The sequence below is a fragment of the Vipera ursinii genome (assembly GCF_947247035.1).
Source record: "Vipera ursinii genome assembly, chromosome: 15".
Lineage (NCBI taxonomy): Eukaryota > Metazoa > Chordata > Lepidosauria > Squamata > Viperidae > Vipera > Vipera ursinii.
In genome coordinates, this window is record NC_139528.1 from 9,208,047 (window position 1) to 9,215,579 (window position 7,533).

The window sequence follows — 7,533 nt, forward strand, 5'->3', positions numbered from 1 at the left end:
GGGATGCTCTTCCGCTAAGAGTTTGTGTGCAGACCCCAAAGGAGACATCACAGTAACGTCTGGGGAGCCAATTTCTCTGGCTATCGGAGCAAACGGGCTCCGGGCCCCAACTCGGGCTGGGCCACTCAGGCCACTGGAGAACGGAGAAGCTGCTCAACCTCCAGCACCAGCCCGGCTCAGGGGGAGCGCAGAGGCGTCGGCCCCTGGGGGAGGCTCTCGCTGACCCTCTGGAAAGCAGACCTCCCACGAGGCTACCCGACCTGCAGAGTCGGCCATTTTACAGAGGCTACCTAAAATGGTAGCCTGCCTGCCTGCCTGCCTGCCTTCCCTTTCACCTCACCCCGCCGCTTCCGAAGGGAAAAGAGGAGGTCACAGGAGGGGAAGCAGCTGGGAGGAAGCGGCGAGAAAGGCAGGAAGGCTGAAAGGCGCCACTGTCTTTGCCCGGGAGAAAGAAAAGCCGTTGCGTGCTAAGGCTGGGATGGCGGGGAGGGGAAGGCAAGCCCCGGGGAACTGGAATCTTCCCTTTTGTCTTTGCCGGAGCCCCCTCCCCAAGTCGCCCGCTTTGACTTTTCCCACAGACGTAGCCAACAATCGGGAATGCAAATGAGGTTCATTATGCAAATGTATGCAAATCAAGTTTAACTAAAAAGAGGAGGAGGAGGAGAAAAGCGGGCCCCAGAATTCCTAATGAAACGTCCCTTTGCAGTCTGCCGCGGTTGGGGTGAAAAGCGCCGGTGTCTGCCTCCGGCGGGGGGGAAGGCGCGGGGGGGGGCTGTGGCTGGGGTCATTAATTACTCCTTCTCGAGAGCCCGCTATTCCCACCGTCCCTTGCCTTCGGAGAGCCGCTCCATTTCCCCTGGCCACTCCCAACTGGAACAGGCCGGTCATTAGCAGGCGGTGCCTCCTCTCAGCCACCCCGTTTCCTGGGGGGCTGCAGTGCCAAGAAGGAGCTGGCGCAGAAGCATGGGTGCTGCCAACCGCCAGCGGGGAGGGCGTGAGATGGGCGAAGCAAAATTAAGGGGCGGCCGGTGGAGCCAGAGCACGCAAACCTGGATTACCCCGGTTTAGCTGCAAAATGCTTCCCAGGAGCAATGTTGTTCTCCGCCTGCCGGCCTTGGCTGTTCTGGAGGAGGGGGATCTCGGTGCGCTGCAGGGGCAGCGGCGCAGGATGGGGCAAAAGCTGAAGGGCAGTCACAGGGGGGGGGGCATATCGCTGCACAAGTGATTTTTTGCCGAGAAAAAAATGAGTCTCGGCTTCCCCTCAAAATGAATCGGCAATCCAGAGCAGAAGAGATTCTCCAACTCCAGAGAGCAAAGATGCCTTTTCCCCAAGCAGAACAAGGCAGAGATCAGCAATGTCTCCCGGCTGAAGGCAAGGCCTCCTGGGAGAAGAGTTGCCAGGCACAGCACCAGAGGGGCAGCTGTTCAGGACAGCCAGATTTGGGCCAAAGAAGAATCTGACAGCCCTTCTCAACTGGCATTAACTTTTAATTCCAGATTTTGAATTGATCAGATTTGGCTTTTCCCAGTTTGTGGCCTCTGTCAATTTCTGGGCGAGGATGAAAGCATCGGCCTAGTGGTGGCTCCACCTGTTCCCAGCTGCCTGGTGCTCATTTCTCCATCCTTGTCAGTGTCATGCAGAGAATCCTCGCCACCCCCCAGCTCCACCCATTGAACCAAGTCTGTCAGAGACCTCCCAACTTCGTTCACCCAACTTACTCCGTTTTAAGTTGGTTTCGGCCTTCACAAACCAGCCCGCAGGCCACCAGAAAAGCTGCAGTGGAGGGGAAAGGCAGCTGGTGCATTCGGAGGTATTTTATTGCAGCAGGAATCTGCGGGGCTGTTTGTTAAAGTAATTCTGGGGTAAGGAAAGTGAGTTACACTCAGATGCTATTGTTTCCCCTCGTCCACACAGTGCAAAGTCTGGAAACACCCGACATCTGTTTGGCTACAACACTTTTAAGGGAATTCCTATTGTTCAGGTGGGCAATTTTTTTCAGCATCAGTTGCCCTGAATAATCGCCAATACCTGCATCAAGTGGGCAAAGAGAAGTTTTTAAAGAAATCTGGGCAGGAGGGTGAGGGTCCGTTATATGAAACAACCATTCTGAGAAAGAGGAGCCGTCAAACATAGTGCCACACAAATTAGCCTGTAAGATGCTTTGTTTCCAACTTCTGTGATGGCAAAAAATTGTTTCCCCAAGGTTCACGTTTCAGAGCAACACAACAACAACAACACCATGCAAAGCACTTTTCAAGGTTTCAAGATGCAAATCCTTCAGTTCATTTAGTCAGTCATTTGTTCTGCAAACATATCAGAAGCTGCAGCTGAGCAGGTGTTTCTGCCTCGTCTGGCAAGCACCAAATCCAGCAGTCAGCGAGGCCCCAACCCCTCTGAAGGGAGACCTGGACCAATGCAAGAAAACAAATATTTGGTAGGAGAGAAAATTCCCAGTCCTGGTAAAGAACAGGATCTGCCTGAATTATGCAATTTCAGAATTTCCTAGGAAGCTCCATTCTCCAGAATTATGGAGTTATTTTGTTTGAGGGATGTGGTACCTCCTCATTTAAAAAATAAAATAGAGCGGGGCTCCCCAAGATTCACCCAAAGAAAAAAGGCAGCCAGGCCTTCCCCTCTGTTCACTTTTGGGGTAGCTTCTGAGAACCCTCAGAGGGCTTCGGTGATTTCCCCAGCTCGGAGCGGGTTAAAAACGGAACTGCCTTTCCACAAAGCAAACCAACCATTTCAGCACCGTGGACAGAGAATTCGCCTGAAAGTCATCCAGACTTGCTACCTTTGCGGGTCATCCTCTTCCCTCCGTCCCTCACCAACCCACCGATAACTTTGGTGCCCCAACAGAGAAGCCACGACTGAAGAAAGCCTCCGTCTCACGAGCCAGTCTGCTCAGTTGCCCGTTCGCCCTATTGCCTGCCAAGTATTCCGGAGAGAGAGGAGATGGTTCTACATGGCTAGCGTATTCCCACGCTGACATAATTTCTCCGGGCCAAGCAGACTGAACTACTTTGCTTTTGTACACACCCAACTCTGTACTCACCTCTGAAAACAGAGGTACTGGAGGATGCTGTGCTGGACAGCCAGCACTAGCGGCATTCACTTAAAGAAAGTTTTTTTAAAATGTTTTAAATGTAGCTGTTTTCAAAACAGCTACAACTCAAAAGGCTACTGCTTTGAAAAAATCCCAGAGATCCCAGTTCCTCAGAAGTAGGACGGGGACTCTTCCCCTAAAGAATGGCAACTCCCAGGAAAGCCATTTGTCCCCGAAACAGCAAGAGAGCATGCAAGAGAGGGGGGGGGGGAGAGGAGCAGTGAGACAATACCATCCCAAAAAGCAGAACAATGGGAAACAAGCGGGCAGTTCCAGGACAGGTAAAGAGCTCCCCACCCCCCTTATCCGAGATGGCCATGCTTCCTGCTCCGCTTTGTATCCAGAGGAGACTGTCCAGAGTTTCCTTTCTGAGGTGCCTCCCGGCCCTTTTTCTTTCTCTCTTGGCCAGCGGAGATTTGCAGGTGCCCTTGAGGGACATCCAGGAAGGAAATGGAACCCACGTGGGTGTGGGTGTGTGTCTCTTCCTTTCACGTCTCCCACAAACACGCAGCAGCTTTGACTCTTCTTCCTTAAGAAACCCCCTCCTTCCCCTCCAGGCTGTTCTGGAATCTTTGGGGTTCTGAGCCACCATGAGGCGCCTCCAGATTTCCTGTAAAGGGCTGAGGAAATCCAGGCAAGATGGCAGCCACGGCAGGTGCCCCAGCTCTCCTCATTTTCAAAGGCTCTGATCTGTGTGATCAGAAGTCCTCAAAGAAACGGGGGGGGGGTCTGTGAGGAGAAAGTCCGGCCCGGGTCCCTCTTTCTGGCCCTGCCACTACAAAATACTGGACAATTTATCTCAACCTGTAAGATGTTAATCAATGTGAGGAAATGAATTAATGCATTCATCTAGGAAAGGATTATTTAGCTGCAATATGAGAAATATAACATGTTACATCTACATCCATGTAGATCTATTCAGCTTAATAATTTGTTAAATTTATATGCTGCCCATTTTTACCATTCAAGCGTGAAAGTAATTTACTGGGTGAGTTATGGAAATTTAGTCTCATGGCACTAAAGCCAATAGAATTATTTGCTGATTCTACTTTATAAAGAATCAATAAAACAAACTCAGTAAATGGAAATGTGAGCTTAACTCTAGCGACCAATGGGGCAATACACACAGGATTCCCAGGCAGAAGTACTACCCAAATAACAGGAGAAAGTGAGAAAGCACCAAAGACTGCAAGACATGTGTGAACCCAACTCATCACTTAATTTATGATTCCCAGTTCTGTGTAAACTGGGAAATTTACTCTCATTAGTCACCAAATTAAGGATGCAAACCCAATCCGGACAAAACCCGTCCCGAGACCAGATGCCAGAAAATGGGGATTACCGGAGACGGGCCAGTGTGGACAGCATTGACCTGGATAGCCGGTGCCCTCTTCACACGTGATGTTACGGAGAGGAAAGGCAACGGGTAGCCCCGGGTCAAGGCGATCCCTCTTCCAGCAGGCGCTGCGCCCAGGCCTGGGTATCTCCTGGCAGGGCAGCCTTTCAACGGGCAGAGGCACAGCCGGGAGGCTCCCGGCCCTCCGCGCCACGGGGCTCACCTCCAGTCCGGGCTGACGGCGGCCACGGCCAGACTGAGCGGCTTCACCTTCCCGGGCGCGGGAGGGATCTCTTTGCCAGCTGGCTGCGCCTGACCGAAGGCCCCACGCGCCCTCGGCCCGCTACCCGTTCCACGCGGGACCCGAACCGCCTCGTCTCACCGATTCCGCGCGGCCTCCCGCAGACGCAGGCGGGTTTCGGCCCCACTTCAGACACGGCTTCGCCCTTCTTGCTTCTCTACCCCAGGCGTGTAATGGGGTTGTTTTTACTTTCGGTTATCTAGCTTTATGAAGACTTGACCCCACTCATACAGCTAGATAACCAAAGATAACAGCCAACCCCTGGAGGCAGCCTTCTTTCTCTCCGCATCCGGGAGGGTCGCTCCGAAGCAGGGACGGAAGGTCAGAGGCCGCCGCCGAGGCCGGGAAGGAGCCCCCTCGAGCTCTGGGGACGGTGCGCGCCGTCGGCGGACGTCTGGGGGGAAAGTCAGCGGCGCAAACGCCGCCGCCGCCGCCTCCCCCCGAACGCGAGGCGAGGCTGAGGGAGGTTCCTGCCGGGGGACGCGCGGGGGAGGCCTGCGCGAGGAAGCCGCTTCGCCGGACGAAAGGCGTAAGGCCGGCGGGATTTCAAGGCCTGCCCGGATCACCCGGGCGCTTTTCAGGAGGCGGAACGGAAGTCTGGACGGTTCGCTCCGAAGCCCCCGGGGGCTTCTCTCTCCCGGGGCTTTTTCGGTGCGGCTGTTCTCCTCCAAAGGCGCTCGCAGGGAGGAAGCCCGACGAAAGCGAAGGAAAGGAACTGCCGGGCCGACCCATCCAGGAGGATTCAGGAGCGGAGGAAAGTGGCGGCCTCTTGGGGCTTCCGCCCCGGGAGGTCCTCCGTCCGCCTCGGAGCAGCTACCATCAGGCTGCCCGCGGTGCGAGGCACGGGGAGGCTCGGCAACTTCACAGCCGCGACACCAGCTTCCCGGAGTCGTTGCCCAGCCTGCAGTAGCCGCCGCGGTGCGCACCCAGAAGGGGAGCTGGGAGGTCCGGAGCCCCGAGGGAGAGGCCGAGTGAGGAACGTCCCCGTCGGAAGAGAGCCGAGGCATCCAGAGCTCCGCGCGGCCGGAAAGGCTCCGTGGGGGCCAGGCGGGGCCGCAGCCGCTTCGAGCACCGGCCGCCCGGTGGCCGAAGAAGCCCGGGAGGGGGACGCCGCCCCCGCCCGCCGCCGATTGGCTCCAGCCCGCTGACGTCACCGGCCCCGAGGCGCTCCTCTCCGGCGCCCGCAGCTCCTCACCGGGAGGGACAGGCCGGTCCGCGGGGCCCGCGTGACGCAGGCGCCCAGGGAGCCGCGGTTGCGCCGGGTCCGGACCCGCGCCGGGCGGTTCGGCCCCTCGCCCGGGCCCCAGGGAGGTGACGGCAGGCGAATCCCGACCGCAGTCGGGCTGGCGCACAACGGCCGGGCTCTGTCAGCGCTCCGGAGCCGGCGCTTCCGAGGGCTGCGCGGGGCCTGCAGGCTGCGTAGCTCTCCTGGGCAGCTTCGCGCGGCTTGGGTTTCTCACCGCTCCGAGTCCGGGGATTCGCCTGCGAAACTCCCCCACCACCACCACACACAAACCTTTTCTCTCTAAGTCCGCCCGCGGTTGGAGGCCTCCGTGTCGTGTATTCCCACATCACGCTTTCCCCGTGTGGAGAGCTGCCTTGGCAGGATTAGCCACCGTGAGGAGCGCTCGGCCATGGCGCCAATGAGAACACGGATCACTTCTGCGAACAGCCCTGTGGAGCTCTTCTCTCTGAGCGACGCTTTTCTCCAGCGCGGGGAGAAGCAGAACCGCCGGGGGCTCCGGTGCGCGACGCCGCCTGATCAGCCGCCCCCGCAGCTTTTTACGGCTTTGGTCTCGGCACTGGACGGGACCCACCACCACCAACACTGTGGACTGAGACGACGGCGCAGGTTCCCGCTCCGTTCAGTTTCTGGTTTTACCTTTTCAGGAGAGGATGAGCGTCCGTGGGGCGCTCGTTGGTCTCAAGCGGGCCCTCCGCCTTTGCGAAGGTTCTCGCCCCGAGGAGTCTCCTCCACGGCAACTTACGCCCCACGTAACCCCCCCCCCCCCGAAACGGGCTGCTTTCCAAGAAGTCTCAGGCTGAGGCACAAGCAACGAGCGGCGCTCACAGGGACGGGTGAATCGCCGGAGATCTTACTCCAGGCGGTTGAATCTTTAATCTCGCCTTCAACGGGCGCCAGGCTGCCTCGAAAGGGGACCAACCGGCCCAGGAGCCCTGCAGGTGGAAGCGCTGCTGCGGTTGCCATGCGAGTCGGCGGGAAACAGCAACGGCCAAACCCCGTTTTCCCTCGCGCCCGATTTATTCTGATCTCGGGGAGCTCCGGAAATTCTTCTGGCCTCTGTGGGAAATTTAACGGGCGCAGACCGTGGCCCAGAGGCAGCTGAACACGCGCGGGAGGCACACCCGTCCCGGGTCACCTTTGGGAGCCAAAAGGATTCTGGGACATTCTGCGCAATTTGAATCAGATTTCAAAAATCCGTCTCTTTTTTGAGATCGAAATATGGAAGCGAAATCTATCCGGCTCAGGGCAGATCCGCCATGGCCATGGCCATGGCCGTGGCCGTTGGGTGAGGAGGTGAAAATGCCGGAAACACCCCGCTCTCGCTCCCGCCCTTTGGCAGCAGGCTTTTCTACAGGAAATGGAAAGGTTGGGTTACAAGGTTTTCGAATTAATGTTTAAATCGGTTGGTCCGTCTCGAGCCGCTTTCTTTGTCTGGCGGCGAGACCAACGGGGCTGTTTGCTGCTTCTTTCCCTACAAGCAACAGCTTCGGCTTCTAGGTGGGTCTTGCCCTAATTCAGAGTCGAACGGAAGGAAAAGCGACTT